The following is a 26,337-nucleotide window of genomic DNA, read 5'->3' as shown; positions in this document are numbered from 1 at the left end:
GTATTAAAGTATAAGTTTTTAAACAAGTGAAATAAGATTCAGAAAGTGTTTAAAATTCAACAAGATTATGCTAGCATGATTGTATAGATTTGTTATACACGTTTAGCATTTCAGTATGTTTCTTTTGCTTGTAGATGAGCATGAGTAGTTTTCCTTTTGAGCATTCAGCTTTTAGATTTTAGTATATTCACATGCATATTCGAGTTTTGTGAGTTAGATAGCGCTTACTAAGCAATTTTGCTTATAGATGCATTTTCCTCTTACTGCAGATAAAGGAAAGGAAAAGTTATAGCAAAGGAAGGCGACAAGGAGGTGCGGATGGATGTGTGATGCCTGGACTATAGAAGCCTTGGGATTTAGCATAAGAATTTATTAACAAAGAGGTGAGTAGAATGTATTAGATGAGTCATTTAGTCTTCTGCTGTTAGTTAATTGTAAGTTTTGAGTTCTCCGAGAGTTTTAGGAATTACTATCAACATGTGTACAATGTTAGTTAAGATAAGTTGGTAGTCGAGTAGCGCTCCGCCCTCACAGTCCAGTAGTGAGGAGGGCGGGGTGTTACAGTACTAGTGTAATTTTATAGTCATGATAAACTAATACCAGATTACACTACAACCACTCCAATGGTTTGTCACATTCCATCTTGGTTGTGAGCTACAATTTATAATTTATAAGGAACTGATAACATGATCTTCTGTGTCTCACCTCACACCATGTTATCTACAATATAAATTAAATTGACAACTAGACTTAGCATAAATGTAGACATTTGACCAATGTGATTCTTATTTCTAAATAAATGTTTATACAAAAAAAACTAGGCTTTTAGTATACATCCTAACACTCGGAACTCCGAAACGAGAAAATTGACGAAAATCCATACAAATCCAAAATAGAATTCTGAAACATGATCATAACGGAGATCCATACAAATTTGAAAATACCAGTTTGACTCGCAAAATTAGCTCTGATACCAAAAATATTGTCACGCCCCAGGTAGTCCCTACCAGAAGAAATTTCGGCAGCATCTCCCTTGTACCGTTGACAATCTGAAACTTACTACAACATACTCATACTCGGCCAACACGCCCGGAACAATATATATATGATAACATACCACGCAGTTTAATAGTAAACTAAACTAATGAAACGATAAGGAAAACAATCTCAAAAATCCTACTCAACTATACTCAAAAAGCTCAAAACTTATATCCTACTCAACTACACCCATAAAATACAAATCACAACGACGCAAATAAAATCAACTCACCTCTTCTACCGTCCAGGCAGGCATGTAGCAGAACATATCCAAATAAATATAAAAAGAAAACTCATCGACAAATAAAAGATCATACAGTAATCCATAGAACAAAACTAGTACAAGTCTAAAACGTAGTCTATATAGCATCATAAGAAAAAATAAATGACCAAATAAATATCCTCACGATCTGCAGGGGGACTAGCGATTGGATCTCTCCGGACATCCTCAACCTAAAAATAGTAATAACAATGGGGTGAGTCAACTCCTCAGTGGGTAACTACTGACATGCATAGTAAGAAATAACCAAGAGTAATAATTATGTGTACAGTCTCCTATATAGGAATGATAAATGCAAACTGAAAGAAATAGGGAGTATCAGTACTAATCAGGACCTGGTGTATAGATAATAGACCGAGAGGTATAGAAATCCTGTATGCATGTCAAACATATGCATCCACCAAATATGCAGCAAACATAAGCAATAAATGCATCAATGCATATGATGCCAATGACATATCCTGGTCACCCCTACTGCCAGTCTGCCATCTCACACACGATGGTGAGACCGAGTGCGTAGGGTTGTGATAACCGTCACTAAAAGAAAATCCTCATTCAACAACACTCAAACGACAACGATTTTATGCCAAACTGTTGTCTTTTTATCTTTTAACAACGGTTTTAACAAAAACCGTTGTCTTTGAACAGTTTTTTTGGCTTACGACAACGGTTTTTAAAAACCGTTGTCTATTTATGTTTTTTTGGGGCTACGACAACGGTTTTAAAAGGCTACGACAACAGTTTTTGAAAACTGTTGTCTATGTGCGTATTTTTTTGAGATTACGACAACGATTTTTAAAAACCGTTGTCTATTAAGTGTTGTTGAATATAGTTATTTTTTTCCTTCGCCTGTTTTCTCCCTTCGCCATTTTTTACCGCCTCGTTTTTTCTTTCCCAAATTGTTGCCGCCGCATTCCCCCCAAATTTTGGTCGATTTCTTCACCTACTTCACGTTTTTTTTCTCCTTTCCTCTCCAAGCCCTAAACCTGCCTCCCCTTCTCCTTTCCTCTCCAAGCCCTAAACCCATCGCCCCTTCACGACTCGTCGCGAACCAGTCACGGGGAGGGAGAGAGATGGGCAACAGAGGCCACAAGCATAGGAGCAACCAAGGAGGATTAGCAACGGAGGTCGCATGATCCAGAGGACGACTCCAGGAACGAACGGTGTGGCCAAGCATCATGGCCATGGAGGCGCGGTCACGACAGCAATGACGGCAGCGACGTGAGGTGGGAGGGTTGCATGGAGTTCGAGGAAGGGTCGGATGGGGGATCTGATGGAGGAGAGAGCCTTGCGAGGATGAGAAGCCTCATGGACGGCGACCTGGAGGAACTCAAAGGGTGATTAATTTTGTTCGAGACATTTAGAGACAAGATTGGAAACTTCGAAGTTCGCTGTGAGAACCAGATCAGAGGGCTTCTGAGTCTGTACGAAGCTTCCTACATCGAGAAGGAAGGAGAGGCTGTGCTAAAGGAAGCCATGGATTTTGCGACTGAGCAGCTGAAAGAATTCATGGAGGAAGGATCTATTCCTGAGGCTGGCGATCTCAGAGATCAGGTAGCCCATGCGCTGCAGCTTCCACTGAATTGACGGCTGGAGAGAGTGCAACACAGGTGGTTCATTGAAGCATTCCGTGGAGACGACACCATCAACCCTCTCCTCCTGGAGTTTGCTAAGCTCGACTTCAATATGGTTTAGGACGCGGACAAGAGTGAACTCAAAGAGCTCTCCAGGTAAATTAACTGCATCTAATTAATCAAACTTTCGATGTTTTTATAATAACAATTTCAAAGTTTAATTACTTTTTAAATGAAGATGGTGGTCCGGGCTCGGGCTTTCAGAGAAGCTGCCATTTTCTAGGAACAGATTAACTGAGGGCTATCTGTGGACAGTTGGTTTCACTTATGAACCAGATAACCGGAGATGCAGAATGATGTAAACAAAGGCAATCTGTTTTATTACAGTGATTGATGATATTTACGATGTTTATGGAACCTTGGATGAACTCCAGCTCTTTACTGATGTCGTCGACAGGTGACAGCAGCACATTCACCATCTGTTGGTTGCTACTCGGAAAACCTATAGGTTCCACTGTACAAAAATTTTGCACAAAGGTCTGAACCTTTCCTAGCTACCATGTGTTCTTTTAAATTAAATTTTGGATCGCCTGCGAAACTTAACACGTTTGATCCAAAACTTAATCTATTTGTTCTTTTAGGTTTTGACTTGGATCTCCTGCGGAACTTAACACGTTCGACCCAAGTCTCCTTAAGTTATTAATTCCATTAAATATTAATTTCCATAATTGGTTCCCAGTACTGACGTGGCGAGGCACATGGCCTTCTTGGATATGGGAGCAACCACCACCGACTAGACAAAACCTTTTATAGAAAGCTAATATTTAATTTCCTAAAATAACTTTAGGTTAACCAAAGAGAACAATCAAATCACAAGGAAAAGACAAAACAAAAGAACACAACATCGAAAAACATATTGGAAATTCTAGATCATAAGCCTCTTGTATTTGGTATTATTTCCATAAATAACTAGTATGATGCGGAAAGGAAAAATTACTAGTTATACCTTGTAGAAAAAACCTCTTGATCTTCTACCGTATTCCTCTTCTAACCTCGGACGTTGTGTGGGCAACGATCTACCGAGATGAGAAACCACCAACCACCTTCTTCTCCTCCAAGCAAGGTTCGGCCACAAAGGAAAACTTCACCAAGGAGAAAAACCAAAATACTAATCAAGCTCCAAGAGATGCTAGCTTTCTCTCCTTCTTCTTCTTCTTCTCCGAGTAGTATCCGGCCACCACAAGAGCTCCAATGGAAGAAGGAGATTCGACCACCACAAGAGGAAGAGAAAGAGAAAGAAAGGATGGTCGGCCACACCAAGGAATAAAAGAGGGAGAGAAAACAATAGAAGTTGTATCTCATGAAGGCACCCCTACCCCTTCTTTTATATTCCTTGGCCTAGGCAAATTAGGAAATTTATTTACAATAAAATTTCCTTAATTTCCTTGACATGATTTATTTGAGAAAAATAAAATAAAATTTCCCAAATAAACTCTAATGGCCGGCCACATCAATGAAGGAAAAAATTAGACAAGTTTTAATCAACAATTAAAACTTCCTAATTTGTTTCCGAAAATTTTAAAAATAAAATTTCTCTTTAAAAATCTCTTCATGGTTGATAAAAGGAAATTTCTATAATTTTAATTTTATCAACATGTGGATAATTTTTAAAGAGAAAATAAAATAACTCACCAATCTACAAATAAGGAAAGAGATCTAATCTCTTTCTTTAATCTTTTGTAGATCTTTTACAAGAGAGATATTTTAATTTTAATTCTCTTTAATAAATTATTTCTTCCACATAATAAAAACTAAAATTAAAATCCCTTTTTAATTTAATTTGGCCGGCCCCCACTAGCTTGGGTTCAAGCTAGGGCCGGCCACCCAATTTTATACCTAGGCCGGCCCTAGCTTGGTTCCCAAGCTAGCTTGGCCGGCCCCTTATTGGTGGGTATAGAAGGTGGGTATAGGTGGGTATAGAACTCTATAAATAAGAGGCTACAATAGGGACCGAGAGGAGGAATTGGTTTTGGTCTCCCGATAAAATTAAGCATCCCGTGTTCGCCCCGAACACACAACTTAATTTTATCAATAATAATTCATTCCACTAGAGAACTATTATTGAACTACCACACCAATCCCAAATTACATTTTTGGGCTCCTTCTTATTATGAGTGTGTTAGTCTCCCTGTGTTTAAGATATCGAATGTCCACTAATTAAGTGAGTTACTGACAACTCATTTAATTAATATCTTAGTCCAAGAGTAGTACCACTCAACCTTATTATCATGTCGGACTAAGTCCACCTGCAGGGTTTAACATGACAATTCTTATGAGCTCCTCTTGAGGATATTATCAACCTAGTATCTCTAGGACACAGTTTCCTTCTATAATCAACAACACACACTATAAGTGATATCATTTCCCAATTTATCGGGCTTATTGATTTATCGAACTAAATCTCACCCATTGATAAATTAAAGAAATAAATATCAAATATATGTGCTTGTTATTATATTAGGATTAAGAGCACACACTTCCATAATAACCGAGGTCTTTGTTTCTTTATAAAGTCAGTATAAAAGAAACGACCTCATATGGTCCTACTCAATACACTCTGAGTGTACTAGTGTAATTATACAGTCAAGATAAACTGATACATAATTACACTACGACCTTCCAATGGTTTGTTCCTTTCCATTATGGTCGTGAGCTACTGTTTATAATTTATAAGATACTGATAACATGATCCTTTATGTGTGACACCACATACCATGTTATCTACAATATAAATTAATTGAACAACTACAATTATCATAAATGTAGACATTTGACCAATGTGATTCTTATTTCTAGATAAATGTTTATACCAAAAGCTAGGCTTTTAGTATACACTCTAACAATCTCCCACTTATACTAAAAGACTAAGCTGCTATATCTGCTGCCATACATCTGATTCCTAACCCTTCAACATGTCCATCAAAAGCTCTTGCCTTAAGGACCTCGGTGGAAGGATCTATAGGTCATCACCTGATGCAATCTAGGCAGCAACAACTTCTCCTCGTTTATACGATTTCTCGTATTGGGTGGTACTTGCGCTCTATTGTGTTTACTTGCCTTTATAGACTTATGGTTTCTTCGAGTTTGCTACTGCACCAATATTATTACAATAAATTGTAATAATCTTTGGACAAACCAGAAATCATATCTAAGTCTATCTTGAGATTATTGAGTCATTCAGCTTTTATGACTACCTCAGAGGCTTGCCATATACTAAGCTTCTATGGTGGAGTCCAGAAAAACACCTATGCTTATCACTCTTCCATAGTTATGACTTTACCTCTCTAAAGTAAACACAAAACCCCGAGGTTGACTTATTATTGTCCCTATCTGATTGGAAGTCAAAATCCATGCAACCCACAAGGACTAAATTAACTGCCTTGTAAGCTAGCATATAATCTCTAGTGCCTCTAAGGTACTACAATATATGCTTTACTGCAGTCCACTGTCCTTGTCTAGGGTTACTTTGATATTTGCTAACTATGCCTTTGGTAAAACAGATTTCTGATCTCGTGCATAGCATACATTAGGCTTCCAACAGCCGTAGCATAAAGAACTGCCTTTATTTCCTTTATCTCCTTTGATGTCTACAGAGACATATCTTTAGATAAAGTTACTCCATCCTGAAAAGGTAAGAAACCTTTCTTGGAGTTTTGTATGCTTAAAACGAGCAAGGATTTTTCCGATGTATGAAGCTTGGGATAAGTAAAATATTCTTTTCTTGCGATCCCTTATTACTTTGATCTCAAGAATATATTCATTCTCCCAAGTCTATTATATCGAATTATTTGGACAACCATACCCTTACTTCTGACAACATTTTGATATTGTTTCCAACTACCAAAAATGTTATCTACGTATAGTACAAGAAATACCACCACGCTTCCATCACACCTTTTGTATACACAAAACTTATCCGGTTACTAAATCCATAGATCTGGATTACTTTGATAAACCGAATGTTCCAAGACCTTGAAGCTTTGCCTCAGTCCATAGACTGATTGAGCTTACACACAAGATGCTCTTAGCCCTTTGCAATGAACCCTTCTGGTTGCTTTATATGGATGTTTTCTTCTAGACTTCCATTAAGGAATGCTGTCTTGACATCCACTTGCCAAATAGATAAAAGAATCCGAATAGACTTAAGCATGGCTACCAGTGAAAAAGTTTCCTTTTTCATCTAGCCTTGCTTTGAGAGTTTCTACCTTCCTGTCTATCCATCTTTTCCTAATATAGACCTTTTTACACCCAAAGGCTTTTATACCATTTGGTGGTTCTATAAGCTTCCAGATTTTATTAGAATACATATATTCTAATTCTTTTATTCATTACTCTTTGCCAAGATATTGCATCTTTATATTGGAGTGCTTCGTCATATGTCCGGAGATCAGATTCATGTCCTCCAGGGATCGAATCCAAAAATTCTCCCAAAACATAAATCTTTTTAGGTTGCCTAACAACCCTCCCACTACGATGAGGCACTTTCTGCAATTGTGTATCATTTGTGATACGTGTTGCAGTTTCCTTGTGGTATCTCATCTTGTACAGTTGGTACTAGATTAGACATGTCTTTTATTATTTCCTTAAGAACAAATTTTCTTATGGGCATGGGGTTTATTACATAGTTCTTTTCTAAAAATCGATCATTGATGCTAATAATGACCTTCTGATTTTTAAGACTATAAACCTACTTTCATTTCTCTAGGATAACCCACAAACAAGTGAATTCCTGTCCAACTTTTCATTGTCTCTCTTCAGCATATGTGCTGGACTACCTGAATCCGAATATGCTTCAGAATAGGCTTACGCTTATTCAGCAATTCTATATGAGTAGAGAGTTATGAATTTGGAAGGTACTATGTTCACTTCCGTTTCCAGAGTATATCCTTAAAATGAATTTGATAATTTTCTAAATAACTCATCATCAATCTACTTATTTCCATAAGAGTCCTTCCTTTTCTACACCATTCTGTTGGGATATACCTAGGTGTAGTTAGTTGGGATTGAATCCCTACTTCTGATAAGTGACTCCTAAATTCTCCCAAGAGGTACTTGCCACTACGATCTCACCGTAGTGTCTTGATACTTTTACCTTGACATTTCTCCACATCAGCCTCATACTCTTTGAACTAATCAAAGCACTTAGACTTGTGGCACATCAAGTAAATGTATCTGTATATCAAATAGTTGTCTATAAAATAGACGAAATATTTGAAACAACCTCTTGCTTGGATAGTCATAGGATCACACAAATCAGAATGAACCAATTTCAACATATCTTTAACTCCATACCCCTTAGACTTGAAAGCTTCTTGGTTATTTTTCCTTCCAAGTAAGACTCACAGGTTGGAAAGATTTCCACTACTAATGAACCCAAAAGTTCATCAGCTACCAATGAATCATACTCAAGTTAATATAACCTAGCCTTAGATGCCAAAGATATAATTGGTTAATTTCCGAAGGTTACTTTCTCTTAAAGTTAGAAGATGTGTTACTAATTTCCATTTGTTGCATCATGAGAGTTATTGGATTTATAAATTGCCAACCAACGTACCAGAACAGATAACTTCCCTCTTTTTCTTAATAACAACTTTGTTATTAAAAGAGACAGAATATCATGTTCTTTGAATAGTTTAGAAACTGAAATCAGGTTCTTTCTAAACTTAGTATGTAAAGACAATTTCTAATAATCCATATTTTATTCCTATTAGAGAATAAACCTCTCCCACTGCAACAGCTGCTATTTTTGCAGTAATGCTCATGTGGACGGTGTTTTTATTTTCATTTAGTTGTCGGGTTTCCTGGAACCCTGCAATGAATTGCAGACATGATTAATGGCATCTGTAACTACACTCCAGGTTCTGGTAGATAACACCACTAGACATGTTTCAACTAATGAATTAAATACACCTAAATTGTTCTTAGTTCTAAGAGGGCAGTCTACCTTAATGTCCAAATCCTATTTCCAATCAATTATTATTGGGACCACTAAGTCTATCCTAAGTATATCAGCTAGGGATTGACCATCATCCTAAGAATCACAAAAATATTTGGTTAAGACCAACTCCTTAAAAATCCCCATGAATTTTGTATGCCACGTTAGTGTGGACGTATACAAATTCAAAGAGGAAATTTTATCATTTAATTTTATTATCTCGTCAACCTTACTTTATGACGAATAAAATTAATAGTTGGTCTATCTTTAATCAAATATTTGGTCAAGACTCTAAATTTAAAATAATATTGATTCCTCTAACAATACTATTTAAATTTACCAACACCTCAAAACACCGTGAATTTTGCATGTCACGTTAGTGTGGACGTATACAAAATCAACATTTGTAAGAGGAGGGTTTTACCCATTAACTATCTTGTCAACGTAACTTTATGTGAAATAAAATTATCTCAAACACCGTTAATTTTGTATGCCACGTTAGTGTGGACGTATACAAAATCAATCATTTGTAAGAGGGGTTTTAACCCTTTAATTTTATTATCTTGTCAACCTAGTTTTATGACAAATTAATAGTTGGTTTCATTTGGTCACGCAAATAATAGCAGTGACTCCGATGGGGAGGATACTATTAGATGTGTCTAAGTGTATACCATTACTTGACACTAAGTCCATTAATAAGATTATGCTCCTTCCGTTGGGGAAGATCACACGCTCTTAATTAACTTCCTATAGTCATCCAAAAATGGAAGTCTGTTCTAGTGATCTACAAACAAGCTCATCCGTTATGGAGGAAGGCACTCAGAGCCAACGCGCAAGCTTGTTTGCATCACTTACAAACCAGTAATGGAGACCATGGGATTTACTTAAAAATCCCTCTCCCACTTAGTTATTTATAAATAAGGAATTTTAACTATGCTAGCCTACTAAACTTGTAAACTAACATGCACACACAGTACAATATAAAAGCAATAAATAGAAAAATCTAATTTTCAACTATTATGGCTTTTATCTCTGGTTGTCCTCCGTGTGCTGTCATCCCAAGCTATTGTCTAGCTGTCGCATCCATCTTGCTCCTAGTTCCGCTGCGCCTCTGGTCCTTAGAAGGTTCCACGCTTTGCAAGATTCGATCCGCGACATAAATAGAATTTTACATTTTGATCCTATATTCCATAAAAGGAATGTACATGTATCTAGATCAAAATAAAATCCTAATAAAACTAAATACAGCTCCTGTTGTATTTCAATCATGCACACACAGATAAATACCCTTGACATGTCCAAGGGTCCAATCACACATAATAACTAAAAGCCATAATAGTTGGATCCTGATCCACAAAGTTAGCACATCCTACTATTAACCCGCCTAAATTATGACATATGCATAATTAAACTAATACCAAATACACAGAGGCAAAACCTAGCTCGATACCAATTGTTGGTTGCTACTCGGAAAACCTATAGGTTCCACAAAAATTTTGTACAAAGGTTTGAACCTTTCCTAGCTACCATGTGTTCTTTTAAATTAAATTTTGGATCGCCTGCGGAACTTAACACGTTTGATCCAAAACTTAATCTATTTGTTCTTTTAGGTTTTGACTTGGATCTCCTGCGGAACTTAACACGTTCGACCCAAGTCTCCTTAAATTATTAATTCCATTAAATATTAATTTCAATAATTGGTTCCCAGTACTGACGTGGCGAGGCACATGGCCTTCTTGGATATGGGAGCAACCACCACCGACTAGACAAAACCTTTTATAGAAAGCTAATATTTAATTTCCTAAAATAACTTTAGGTTAACCAAAGAGAACAATCAAATCACAAGGAAAAGAAAAAACAAAAGAACACAACATCGAAAAACATATTCGAAATTCTAGATCGTAAGCCTCTTGTATTTGGTATTATTTCCATAAATAACTAGTATGATGCGGAAAGGAAAAATTACTAGTTATACCTTGTAGAAAAAACCTCTTGATCTTCTACCGTATTCCTCTTCTAACCTCGGACGTTGTATGGGCAACGATCTACCGAGATGAGAAACCACCAACCACCTTCTTCTCCTCCAAGCAAGGTTCGGCCACAAAGGAAAACTTCACCAAGGAGAAAAACCAAAATACTAATCAAGCTCCAAGAGATGCTAGCTTTCTCTCCTTCTTCTTCTTCTTCTCCGAGTAGTATCCGGCCACCACAAGAGCTCCAATGGAAGAAGGAGATTCGACCACCACAAGAGGAAGAGAAAGAGAAAGAAAGGATGGCCGGCCACACCAAGGAACAAAAGAGGGAGAGAAAACAATAGAGGTTGTATCTCATGAAGGCACCCCTACCCCTTCTTTTATATTCCTTGGCCTAGGCAAATTAGGAAATTTATTTACAATAAAATTTCCTTAATTTCCTTGACATGATTTATTTGAGAAAAATAAAATAAAATTTTCCAAATAAACTCTAATGGCCGGCCACATCAATGAAGGAAAAAATTAGACAAGTTTTAATCAACAATTAAAACTTCCTAATTTGTTTCCGGAAATTTTAAAAATAAAATTTCTATTTAAAAATCTCTTCATGGTTGATAAAAGGAAATTTCTATAATTTTAATTTTATCAACATGTGGATAATTTTTAAAGAGAAAATAAAATAACTCATCAATCTACAAATAAGGAAAGAGATCTAATCTCTTTCTTTAATCTTTTGTAGATCTTTTACAAGAGAGATATTTTAATTTTAATTCTCTTTAATAAATTATTTCTTCCACATAATAAAAACTAAAATTAAAATCCCTTTTTAATTTAATTTGGCGGCCCCCAAGCTTGGGTTCAAGCTAGGGCCGACCACCCAATTTTATACCTAGGCGGCCCTAGCTTGGTTCCCAAGCTAGCTTGGCCGCTATTTGTGGGTATAGAAGGTGGGTATAGGTGGGTATAGAACTCTATAAATAAGAGGCTACGATAGGGACCGAGAGGAGGAATTGGTTTGGTCTCCGATAAAATTAAGTGTTCGCCTTGAACACACACTTAATTTTATCAATAATAATTCATTCCACTAGAGAACTATTATTGAACTACCGCACCAATCCCAAATTATATTTTTGGCTCCTTCTTATTATGAGTGTGTTAGTCTCCTGTGTTTAAGATATCGAATGTCCACTAATTAAGTGAGTTACTGACAACTCATTTAATTAATATCTTAGTCCAAGAGTAGTACCACTCAACCTTATTATCATGTCGGACTAAGTCCACCTGCAGGGTTTAACATGACAATCCTTATGAGCTCCTCTTGAGGACATTATCAACCTAGTATCTCTTGGACACAGTTTCCTTCTATAATCAACAACACACACTATAAGTGATATCATTTCCCAATTTATCGGGCTTATTGATTTATCGAACTAAATCTCACCCATTGATAAATTAAAGAAATAAATATCAAATATATGTGCTTGTTATTATATTAGGATTAAGAGCACGCACTTCCATAATAACCGAGGTCTTTGTTTCTTTATAAAGTCAGTATAAAAGAAACGACCTCATATGGTCCTACTCAATACACTCTGAGTGTACTAGTGTAATTATACAGTCAAGATAAACTGATACCTAATTACACTATGACCTTCCAATGGTTTGTTCATTTCCATTATGGTCGTGAGCTACTGTTTATAATTTATAAGATACTGATAACATGATCATCTGTGTGTGACACCACATACCATGTTATCTACAATATAAATTAATTGAACAACTATAATTATCATAAATGTAGACATTTGACCAATGTGATTCTTATTTCTAGATAAATGTTTATACCAAAAGCTAGGCTTTTAGTATACACTCTAACACCATCATCGTCAAGTCATGTATATATGTTTTATCACGAGTATCGATCTAAGATCGAGTGAGTTTTGTTGCAGATGGGACTTAACTGCCATGGACAAGCTTCCAAAGTACATGAAACTATGTTTCTTTGCACTCTTCAACATGGTGCATGAAGAAGGCTACTGGGTGATGAAGGAGAAAGGCTTGGACATTGTGCCTGGCTTAAAGAAAGAAGTAAATTAAATTATAAATACTATTTCAATTTTCTTCGTTTTGCTTCTTTGTTATTAATCAATTGTTGGTATATTAATTTTCAGTGGGGAAATTCTGCAAAGCATACTTTGAGGAAGCAAAATGGTTCCACCATGGACAAACTCCCAAGCTCCAAGAGTACTTGGAGAATGGTTGGGTATCAATCTCTAATCCGATCATGCTATTTAATGCTTACTGCATGGGCAAAGACTTAACTGGAGAGGCCTTGATGTGTTGTATCCACTTTTTTCTTTCCTTGAACCTTTGTTGTTTCCATACCTTAATATTAGAAACTTTATTCATATATTGGTTTCGACCAGAACCTGTAGCCAGGTAGAACTCTAACTCATATACTGACTTTAGGTTCTTTATGGTGCTGATTTTGACACTGGGGGGTTTTCAGTTGTGGCTTTCTCAAAGAGTGATCCTCTGCGAAGGTATGAGCACTAGGGGATTAGTATATGAGTTCTGGATGGAATTTAAATAACATCATGGCATGCTATTATTTCCTAAGAAAAACTGTGTACTAGTCTATTATGTCACAAAATTGTGTTTACATCATTTAATAAGTATCAAATGTCAAGTCATATTTATTCTTTTCCCTTTTAACAAAAAATGTATTTGTATATATAAGGTGAAGTTTCTCTATTAACACAATGCTTCTACAGTAGTTTACTGGAAACTTTTACTGTCATGTTCGAAGAGTAAATAGTTTCATTCTCTAGTTAATTAGAATTACCTTAGTTCAAAGATGGATTTTTTTTTCAAGTTATAATAAAAATCCAGACATACTAGGTTATAAAGAATATTATAGTAAAGAATATTATAGTTACATAAATCCAGACATACTAGGTTATCTCCTGTGTGGAAAAATCAAGTCATTTAATGAGAACTTTCAACTTCTTGGATTAGGTTTTGCTAGTAACTATCTAATTATATATTATTGTATTTTTGTCTTATTTCATATGCACATTTCAGTGTATGCTTTCTTCTTGGTATCTGTACTAAGAACTCAATATTAAGAGTTAATCAATATGCTATTGCAGGGGTAAAGTTGCTGAAGGTATAGATTTTGATCGACACTATGGAAGACTTGTTATCATGTTTGGGGTTCCTTTCCAATATACACAGAGTAGTTGATCTTAAGGTTAATTGTCATGTCATCACTAAATATGGATCCTTCCCATCTAGCTTCTCTAGTTTGATTGATTGGAATGAGGAAATTCTGAAACACCTTTGCTCAATCATCACTTTGGATGTTGTATGAATTAAGGTTATGAATTGAGCGATAGTTTTCATGGGCAATATTTCTAATTTGACACTTTGTTCCTTACCGAGGCCATTCCTATTCTTATTTTCCTTGCATGGTTTGTTTGTTACCTTAAAGCTGTCTCTACTTGAGAAGATGGGAGCTTAAATAGAGCAAGAGAGGAGTGATAGTAATCATTTCCCTTGTCTACTTAGGTGGTAGGGCAAAAAGGGTAAAGAAGGGAATAACTTGGCTCTTTTTTCCTCACATTTGATTCCTTCCAAAATGGTTGTAACAGGGGGAAAGACTGAAAAATAGTTGGAAACAGTGGTTTAACCTTGCAACGCTTGTGGTTCTATTTGTTTTTATTTTTATTTTCAATTACCATTTTTCAATGTCGTTGAGGAATTCAAATAACTTCCTTTTGTTTTTTCCAGAATTTTGCTTGCTAGGTTATTGTATTTGCGTGAGAGATTCCAGATAAAAGAGGGTGCTTTCTTACTTTTGATGCTTTGGTATGTCCAATTTGGCCCTTTTATTCAGGTCTTATACAATTAGCTATTTTCTGTTGTCAGTCTTATTATTGGGGTACTTTCTGAATTATTTTTAGAGTTCAACCATGTGGAAGGAAAATGCATTTGGTAAATATATATACAACACGACAGAATATGTTGCAATTATGCTTGTCTACAGAGATTTTCAGTTTATTTGTATTTCTTATATTCTCTGTATTATTATTCCTATATTCTCTGTATCACTTATTTATTTTTTATTTTTCTGCCAAGTTACTTTATAATATTTTACTGTTACTTTTTGTGCAGGGACTTTCCGTTCCCAGATGCAATCAACAGACGAAACCAATGAAGACAAGAAAATATTTTATACTCTATTTCTTACAAAATAGACAAATATTTCTTCACCAATCGGTACAAAGACAACAATTGAAAGTTGTAACTATCTGATTGATAAGTCCTAGGCTATTTGGTTGAGTTCAAGTGATCATTGAAGCATTTTCAATGTTTCATTATATTAATGTTCAAGCTACATAGTAATTTGCATGCCTAGATGTTAAGCCTACCTAGGGCTAGACTGATCTTTGATCTTTAGTTTTTTTATATTTCATTCCTGTATTTTGTAATACCTTTTATGCATAGATCTTGATCTATACAACTTTTTATTGGTATGTTAAAAACATTTTGCTCAATTCATTTTTTTCCAATTAGCGTAAATTAAATTCCTTGACGTTTGCAACTGTTGCACCCATTTCATAATTGATGAAATTAATTATTTTGTTTAAAGCAAATTTTTATTAGATGTTGTCATTTTTCCCTGGTTATTATTCAATTTTTTTTTTATGCATCTGTTGTAGTGATGTGGAGATGAACATTATGTTGGAGAGCTCCTTGAATGCAAAGGAGAAAATAATCTCTGAGTTGAATATGGAGCTTCATAACATGGAATCCACATTATTAAAGGGGAGGGAGCAGCATTTGAATGAGATAAAGAAGTTGAATGCACTAATCAATGAAAAGGTTTCAGTTCTTTGTTTATACCTAATTTTTTATACGATAACTGATATGAAGTATAAGTTGCAACATTTTGGCATTTGAGATGACCAACAATTATAGTTCAATTAAAATTTTATCACAATTTCTCGGCACAACAATATGATCTTGGACATGTTTAAAGCTATCACATCCTTTATTAACACAATTAGATTTGATAAAATAGCAATGCTTACAGTTCCTAATCTCTATATCTCTATTTTCTTGCAGGATAGTGCTCTTTTGGAGATAAGAAGAGAACTTCAAGAAAGACCAACCACAAGATTAGTTGATGATCTGCGTAAAAAAGTTAAAATTCTTCAGGTCCATAAAATGCAATTGACCATTGGATTCACCTTCCTAACATTTGTGCACATGCATTCTTCTTTTGGATTCCTTTATACTGTTTGATATTGCATACTCAAGAGCCACGCTTAAACAATTTTGCAATATAACTATACTTTTGAAGATCCACTTAGGTATTTAGCCAGTAGTTGTTTCAGTTCATCTACATTCTTCCTTTCTTTATTCTTAGTAGTTTGTTCCTAATTGATGATGTATTTAGCCATGCTTTGCTCCCAGTGTAATTATTTAGAGAGATAGTTTAACATACTTGTAGTTTGTCCATTGGAGGATTTTTGACGGTACAGTTCAATGCTACAAATTTCACTTATTAAGTGTACATATGGTGTTATTCCATACCAATGCAACAGTGAAATCAAAGGTCCATTTTCAATGCTTTGCTCTCAAGTTGTTTCGGTTAGTAATGATCCTAAAGATAACCTTTTATTCTTACAAGATTGTTCCAGATAGCCTCTGTCACAATATTATTTACAATTTTCCTTTATCATGACTATTTCAGATATATAATTTAACATAATTTCAATTTATTAAGTTAAGTCACAGTCTTACTTGAGTGTACTAACAGGCACAATGCATTCAACAATACAATTTAGTTGCTCAGGAAATAGTTGAAACAAATGCATTAGCTTGTTCATTGATATAGGATATGGTGAAACAAATGCATTAGTTGAAACAAGCTATCACATCCTTTATTAAACAGGAAAATGCATTTTTATTATTCATAGGCATTTAGTTTAGATCAAGTGACATTTCTTTATCTTCTTCTTACAGGTGGAGTTTGAAGGATTAGGAGAATTAAGAAGCAAGGATGAAGAAGATGAAGGCATTTAGTTTATCTTCTTTCTTTATCTACTTGGTCCACTTCGATCCAAGTACGATGCAAACATGGCAAGGATGAAGAAGATGAAGGATTAGGAGAATTAAGAAGCAGTGTTTTGTTACTCTTCTAGTGTTGTACATGGTAAAAGTAGTTCAAATGATCCAACTCTTCAAAACTGGATATCAAGATTAGGATGTTGTGTTACTCTTCTAGGATTAGGATGTTGTGTTGTTCTACCTTTGTTTTAATAGTGTCATTGTCATTTTGTTGGCTGCTTTTGAAATTTCTTCGGAATGTTGTAAATTTTATTTTCGAATGTTAGAAAATTATATGTTAAATTTTATTTACAAATTTAGTATTTTGAATGATTTATAATACTAGAAAATTGTATAATAAATTTTAATATTTTTTTTATTTTTTATCAAAAAAAGACAACGGTTTTTCATTGTTGTCGTAAATAGTTTAAAACTATTGTTGAAGACCCTGTTATTAAATGTAGACGATCAAAGACAACGGTGAAAAACTGTTGTCTTTGAAGGAAAAGACAACAGTTTTTCACCGTTGTAAAAACTGTTGTCTTTGTCTTCAAAGACAACGATTAAAAACCGTTGTCTTTGGGTACCCCCTTTAACAACACAGCCTTTAACAATAGTCTGAAAGTGGCTACGACAACGGTGAAAAACCGTTGTTGTAAGGTTTTTTTCTTGTAGTGCGTGCACTCTGCCATCACTGCTCCTGAGTGACCGAGTGGACGGGATACTGTCGAAGTACACCTATCCTCCTTACCCCAAATCATAAGTGGGGGAGCTCAATGCTCTCATCTCCCTGAGCCAGGCCAGAGGAGGGATCTATGCTGGCTACCACGCTACGTCACACTACCCATGAGCTGATCAACGGAGCCAAAAAGAGGAAAACTGTCTGCTGGCTATCACGCTGTGTCACCAGACCAACGGAGCCTAACAGAGCAGAACTGTCTTCCGACTACCACGCTGAGTCACCGGACTAGCGGAGCCTAACAGCAGAACTGCCAGACACCCTACCTGACATACCACTAACCTATGAGTGGTGGTGTGTGTAGATCTATGTAACTGGCGATGTGCTCAACAATAATTGAGCCGACTATCGCACAACATGCAATCATGCGAGATGGTGCATGACACTAAGCATGGAAATATCCTGATCCTGTCCATCTCTACATAATGTGTACCATAGGATAAATAGATCCAATCAATGGTCTAGGCACACAGGGCAGATATGGTATAAAAACCAAGGTCCTGAACATAATAAGGCATGGTTATGTCACTACCCCTATAAGCATATATATAATCAGGTGGGTACTAACATGAAATGCAAAATAGGTAAGCAAAAATAAGCATGTAACAGGTATCCGGTAGTGACAAACCGATGCAGATATGAAACATAATCATTACTACTTGTTAAAAAACTACTATGCATATCAAATGACATATCAAAATAAATAAGTCAAGGTACCCACCTCCAATAGAAAGATCTAATCCGGTCCAAATCCGACGTCGAGATGCTCATCTCGCGTCAAAGTCCTGTGTCACTAATATATATATTTTTTTATTTAGATACAACTCAAATAAATAGCTAAATAAAAATCCTTAAGAACAATTTAGGGAAAAACCCTAAACCATAAACTTCAACGTACCTAAATTAAATCCAACGGTTAATTAGGGTTAGTTACCTAATCCCCAATCAACCTATTAGATTAATAATCCAACCTAAATCAATCTAGTCATTAGCCCTAACTAATCATAATCCAATTACACTAACCATCTAAATAATCCAAATTCTCTATGATCTACAACTAAGATCAATTACCTACTCCTTACCTAAATTCTCAGCTGCTGTTATAAGGTGCTGCTGGTTGTTGCCGAAACCAAGAACACCTACAGCAAATCCTACTTCACGATCACAATTCCAGCACCACAGAAATGTAACCTCTCTGTTGGATTCCAGTATACTGCTAGGATCAAGATTGGAATCGACTGAACCAAGTAGAGATCAAGCAGTGGAGATCACAAATCAAATAAACAACCCAACTCACCTTGCTGTTACATTACCTGAACACCTTTACTCTGAAGAGGAGACCAAGCTTGGTGCTAGGGCACGGCACAATAGATCCAAGCCGACGATGAAGAGGAAGGGTCAAGTCTAGGGCTAGGATTTCCCTTCTTGATCAGAGATCTGCTCACACGAAACAGCGATCCGAAGGGGTAAAGCACCGACGATGAGTGGCGACAGTCGGGTGAGGATGGTCGGCGATCGAGTAGCCCCCCTGTAACACCCCACCCTCCTTGCTACTGGTCTGCGAGGGCGGAGCGCTATTGGACTACTAGCTTTACTTAACTATCCTTGTTCACATGTTGATAGTAAGTCCTAAAACTCTCGGAGAACTCAAAACTTACAATTAACTAGCAGCGGAAGACTAAATGACTCATCTAATACATTCTTAATAAATGACAATCCTAATAAATTCTTAAACTAAGTCCCAAGGCTTCCATAGTCCTGGTATCACACACCATCCGCGCCACCTTGTCGCCTTCCTTGCTAAATCTTTTCTTTTCCTTTATCTGCAGTAAGAGGAAGTGTAGTCTATAAGCAAAATTTGCTTAGTAAGCGCTATCTAACTCACAAAATCACGAATGTGCATGTATACGAAAAGAACTAGAAACTATATGCTCTAAAAAGAAATAAAGCATAAACATAACTGCTCATGTCAAACTAATAGCAAAGAAAAGCTAAGGAATCTACTCATGTAATTCTAATAGTTAATCATGCTGCTCATCTAATAGGTAAACATGAAAACTACTCATCTACTAGATAAACATGGTAGAATAAGGAACTAAACTTACTGATTTTTTTAGAACCATATGAAACTTATTTCATTTGTTCTAACTTAATCTTTAATACTTTATGTTTATGTAAAACTCGTTTTACTTGTTCAAAAACTTATACTTAAAATACTTCAAAATAATAATCAACTTCTCTTGGGCCCGGCAACTGTGCTTTTACTTTTGTAACGACCCGACCCATTCGGCGGCCCATTTGGCGACCCTATGGTCGTCGACCGTCGACCGTCGGCCGAGCCGTTACTACTAGGTTATCTAAACCTAGGGACGACTATGGGAGCCCAGCCCAAGGACAAAGAGTCCAGTACAGCGCCACTGATAAAAGTAAAATACTTGTTATCTTTTAATACTTCTAATATATAATGCCTCGGCATTTTCTTTAGCACCTTGTGTGTCAAATTCCCTAAAGTTTTGACTTTGGGATCTACTTAAGGCCTTGGCCTTTTTCTTTCTTTTCTTTATCTTTCTTATACTTTTCTTAAACTCAAAATACTGATAGGGAACTCAAATTTTGTAATTGAAATGCTTAATGAAAAATCTACACTGCAATGCTTAATTAAAATCTGCATTATAAGCTTACATAAAAATCTGCAGTTATAAGCTTAATTAAAATATGTACTATAGGCTTAATTAAAATCTGCACTATAAGCTTAAATAAAAATCTGCACTATAAGCTTAATTAAAATCTGCACTATAGGCTTAATTAAAATCTGCACTATAAGCCTAAATAAAAATCTGCACTATGAGCTTAATTAAAATCTACACTATAGGCTTAATTAAAATATGCACTATAAGCTTAATTAAAATCTGCACTATAAGCTTACATAAAAAATCTACATATGAGCTTAATTAAAAATCTGCACTATAAGCTTAATTAAAATCTACACTATAAGCTTAATTAAAATCTGCACTATAAGCCTACATAAAATTCTGCACTATAAGCTTAATTAAAATCTGCACTACAAGCTTAATTAAAATCTGCACTATAAGCCTAGATAAAAATCTGCACTATAAGCTTAATTGAAATCTGCACTATAAGCCTAATTAAAAATCTGCACTATAAGCTTAATTAAAATCTACACTATAGGCTTAATTAAAATCTGCACTATAAGCCTACATAAAATTCTACACTATAGGCTTAATTAAAAATCTGCACTATAAGCGCTTCTTATGCTTCGAATTCAAGAAGAACAAAGGTCCGAAACTACTCCTACTGCAGGTGAGAAGCACTTACCTTGCTTCTTGGACTCACAACCGAACAAAAAGGGCTTCTAGGACCTTGGCCGGCCGCCGGAGATGATGCTCTAACTCCCTTTCGTTTTCTGCCCGAGCTCCGCCATCGTACGCAGAAGAGAAGGAGAGAATGATTTAAGTCACGGGAAAACAGAGCATCAATTTATCCCTTTTTATAACTTAATATTTCTATTAACTCCTTAAATAAATTCGCTATCTTTTCTAAACAGACAAATCCAACATCAACTTATCCCTTTTATAATCCAATATTCTGTTAATTATCTTAAATAAATTCGCTATTTTTTCTAAACAAATAAATCCAACATAACTTATCCCTTTTACAATATTCTGTTAACTATCTTAAATAAATTCGCTACTTTTTCTAAACAAACAAATCCAAGATCAACTTATCTCTTTTATAATCCAATATTCTGTTAACTATCTTAAATAAATTCACTACCTTTTCTAAACAGAAAAATCTGTTTGCACACTTGGTCAGCCGGGTTTTGACCGAGTCAAAGGTCATGAGTTCAATTCTCGGCTTGGACATTTTTTTGTCGAAACTTCCTTCGTTTTGTAAAAATACCAAACGACCTCCAAAAATTACATAAAAATACTCTAAAAATTTCTAAAAATCCCTAGAATATTTCTATAGCATTTTTAAATATTTTTAAATTACTTTTAGGACTCTAATTGAGGAAATTTGGGGCGTTACACCCCCGATTGCAAGCACCGGAACCAGATGCGAGAGTTGGCGGTGTCATTTCTAGACTGGTGACCACCAGTCGTGGGTCCGCAGCGATCGGCAGTAGCGTTAGGGCACAGCGGATGGTACTCAGTCGCTTCAGCGAGGGTTGGCACAGCCCTCGCAACAGCGGCGGTGGATTCAAGTTGGCACCGAACGTCGCTCCAAATGTGAACAGATCGGAAGAGGAGAGAGCGACGTCGAGTCGTCCGCGCGAGAGGTAGAGGAGAGGCTTCGGCGCTACTCGGCGTCGGGAGGAGAGGAAGAGGAAGGGGTTCGTGCGAGGGGAGAAATAGGTCGCGTACGGCGCCGGTTAGGAGCGATTAGGGCACGACACGGGTTCGGCGGGGGAGAAGAAAAAATAAAATAAAAAAGAAAAAGAAAAATAATTTTTCCTCCCTTAAATGGGGTACCTTAAACATGCTTTCTCGGGACCCAGTATTTGTCCACGTAACCTACACCATACAGTCTCCGAAAAATTCTCAAAAAATTTCTAAAAATTCCAGAAAATTCCCTTATGGTTATTCGTCATTTTTTGATATTTTACTAATCTTTTACGGAGGCTCCGAGTAATTTTAATCTTAAGAATTTATTTCTATATTATAATAATTATAAAATTGTACATGTTATAACTATATATCAGCTCAATTATAATAGGTATGATATCATAATACCATACTTATGTATCCACTCAGTTGTAACAACTTTGTAACTGTTATAATGCATTGATTTAGATAAGAAAAAATATATGAGATAAATAATAATAGAAATAAATTACTATTCTATAGTGGATGACAATTATATTATTTTATAAGGGGTGGAATGTACTTTTAATAATACTAACGATTCGTTTAAAAAGGAATCGTTTGTTTCAACTGTGCCTTTCCATTGAATTGAAGTGGCATAAATGGAAATGTCTTTGTTTCGACTGTATCGTTTGTTCTGGGTCACTAGGGCATCCAGACTGTGAACGTGGCAAAGAGGAGGGAGCTCCCTCGAGCTCCTTCGTTCCTCGTCCAATTTTTTTATTAAAATAATTTTTTTTCTAATTTTTGTTTTATAAAAACATTTTTTTTCACTGAAAAATTCTTATCATATATAATTTGTATGTTTTACTGAAAAAAAACATGGTGTTTTTTAATTTTCATTTTAAAAAAAAACATGTTGTTTTTAATTAAAATTTTTAATTATATATAATATAGAAATATGAGAGAGAGAAATAAATAATAAATAAATATATAATGAAAAAGTGTGTAATCCATAAAAGAATTGTTGAGAGATTTTTTTTAATAATAGAGAGATATGTAAGATTTTTTACCTTTGACATGGTACAGATATGACAACGAGAGAACTCTTCAAGAGCTCCCATGACTATGGATGCTCTTAGGGCATCCACACGAAGCGTGTGGGAGGGAGCTCCCTCATTTTAACGAACGGAGCCACTCCTTTCTTCTTTTGTTATATTAAAATGTTCTTTTTTATATTAAAAAAAATAAAAATAATAAAATATTTTTTAAAAAAGTGTGGGTCTCATATAGAAGTTGTTTAGAGCATCCACAGTGTGATATATTAATGGGATATTATAACATCCTCTTAGTGTTAAAATCAATATGAAGGAGTATTATAATACTCCTCTTGAACGCGTTCAAGATAATGTGGGGTGAGCCCACCCCATTGTTAGATTATATATATTTATTTATTTATAGTTTTTAGGACATTTTGGTCTTTTTCTATTTTATATTTAAAGTTTAGGGTTTCGTAACTGATATATATAAGACCTTATACTCTGTATTTCAAAAGATCAATTTTGGATTCAATAATATGACTAGTCTTTTCTTTTTCTTAATTTCTACATGGTATCAGAGCAACGTTATCTTTCTCTAACATAATTTTTTATGTCACCTCCTGTTATTGTTTCCTGTTGCTGCTGTCGTCTCCTACTATTGCTATCGATTTCGATGCCGACAACCTGTGCTGCCAATTTCGATGTCGATGCTCTTTTCTATCGATTTCGACATTGACGCCCTATTCTGTCGATTTCGGCGCCGATGACCTTTTCTGCCAATTCGGTGCCGACACTCTTTTCTGCTGATTTCGACGCTGGCGCTCTTTTCTACTGATTTCGACACCGACGGTCTTTTCTGTCGATTTCAATGCTGACATCCTATGTTGCTGATTTCAGTGCCGATGTTCTTTTCTGTCGATTTCGGTGTTGACGCCCTGTGTTATCGATTTTGGCATTGACATCCTTTTCTACTAATTTCGACACCGATGCCCTGTGCTGCCAATTTCTACGTTAGACATCCTTTTCTATCTCGAACTCTCTGTATGACCACAAGTTGTCTTAACACCAGTTTTTACGGATCATATAAATGTGTATCCTTACAGTTTGGTTATTCTGAGTATTATTTGTTCTGTCATCATGTCTAATCATGCAGATGCTTCGTGGAAACCTGATCAGTATATGTTGGAGCAGTTTCAACAGTTCCTTGCTTCACAACCCTCTATCATGTCAGCTTCCTCTCATATAGGTTTGCTATCGTCTGATATTTCAAGTATATATTCATCCTTATGGATTTTAGACTCTGGTGCCTCCTATTATATTTCATCTAATTTATCATCTTTTGTTTCTTTTTCTCCTCATTCATCTATATCTATTGTGACTGTTGATGGTACTTCTATATCATTAGTGTTGGTGTAGGGTGCACCAGAATCAAACCTAAGTTTTGATGTTGTCAAAGGTTCAAGTTAAGTCTCGTTGTGATCTAACAAGTTGACCAAGTGTACAGGTTATTTACTCAACTGGGGAAGTTCTAGTTTTAGGCTAGGCAGGAAAGACTTAGTAGATCATGAAAGCCAAGTGGAAAGTCCAAGTGGGTCAAAAGGACTCGACACTGCCAAAAGCCCGATAGGTTTGGAGGACCGAAGATCGAGGAAAAATCCTAGGTGGTCGATCAAATACTAAGCGACAAAGTCCAAACAGGTTTGGAGGACCAAGATTTGGCAGGTAGATTGAGGTAAGCAACTGGAGGAGAGACAGTGAGGTCATGTTCCTGGAAGGAATAACCTAATGTCGCTGATCCAACTAAAGAAACCAGGAAGGTTTCTAAGTTGAGATCAAGATAGTTCTACTATCTAATGCTACTCATGCATCAAATATAATATTACTGTGATAACCTTTGTTTTACGGGATTATATTATCTAACACTGTTTTGCAGATCCAGCCTGATCGATCGACCAAACGCAAGGATCAGTCAACTGAACCAGGTGGACTCAAACCAAAGATTATATCAGAGCAGAACAAAGATGAGTTCGATTCAAGTCTGATCAATCGACCAAGCAAGAAGATCAGTCGACCAAACCTTGATAATGTGACACAAATCAGACCGAGCCAAAGTAGAGAAGGAAACTTGGCTGATCGGTCGACCGAACAATAGGATCTGTCGACCAAATGGTTATTGCATTAAAGGCGCATTAAGTGTGAATCTCGACGAATAGGGAAGGTCATTGTCCGGTCGACCAAACAAGAGGATCGATTGACCGAACCATTAAAGATCAATTAATGCTCGAAGATCAAATCTCAACGAAGAAGGAAGGGAGAAGGTTCGGTCTATCGAACCTAAGGATCGGTCAACCGAACATTCACGATTCTTATAAAAGTGGTGCTCAAGGTTTGAGGCCAAGTATCGGTTTTGAGTTCATCTCTGTGCAAATTTGTTGTCCATGCGACAAGTCTACTTCTCATCTCCAAGCAAGCTGTTACTTCATCCAAGAAATACCGACCAAGCTTCATCCTACATCAAGTGTCGATATATTTTTATTTAGCTTGCTTTGTACTTTATTTCAAGTAAGATAATAGACTGTTACTATCTTACATATTTTATTGTACAAATTACTTCTTTCCGAAGATTTCGGAAAGAAAGATTTTAGTGAATTACCCAACGGTGTGATTAAGGATCGCGGATCTTAGAATAGGAGTCGACCTAGGCTCCGAACCAAGTATCGTGTTCTTTATTTTCCACTGTACTACTTTGGTTTAAACACTTAAAAGGAAAAGAGTTTTTTTTAAATGTGATATTCACCACCCCTCCCCTCTATCGCACTTTCTTAATCATTCAATTAGTAGGTGTGGGTTCAATTGTTACATCTTGTTTATCTCTTACTAATATTTATTATATTTCGAATCTTAATTTAAATCTTGTTTCTGTTAGTCAATTATGTGAGTTTGGATACCTATTCTCTTTTTTTCATCCAATTGTTATGTTCAAAACCGGCAATCTTAGAGGCTGATTGGAACAGGTCGTAGGCAAGAAGGACTCTATGTTTTAGATGAACTCAAAGTACCAGAAGTTGTAGCTTCGAGTGTGAATGTAAAATACCGAAAATAGGCGAATATTAATAAGGGAATTTTCTGAAATTTTTGGAAATTTTTCGGAAATTTTTTGGAGCTCGTACAGACGAGTTAACGGGGATAAAAAAAGGGGACCCGGGAAAAGCCTGTTTAGGCTACCCCATTTAAGCGAGGAAAAGTTGGATTTATT

The sequence above is a fragment of the Zingiber officinale genome, chromosome 1A, assembly GCF_018446385.1.
Source record: "Zingiber officinale cultivar Zhangliang chromosome 1A, Zo_v1.1, whole genome shotgun sequence".
NCBI classification, from domain to species: domain Eukaryota; kingdom Viridiplantae; phylum Streptophyta; class Magnoliopsida; order Zingiberales; family Zingiberaceae; genus Zingiber; species Zingiber officinale.
The sequence above is the reverse complement of the archived record's forward strand: the minus strand, read 5'-3'. Positions refer to the sequence as shown.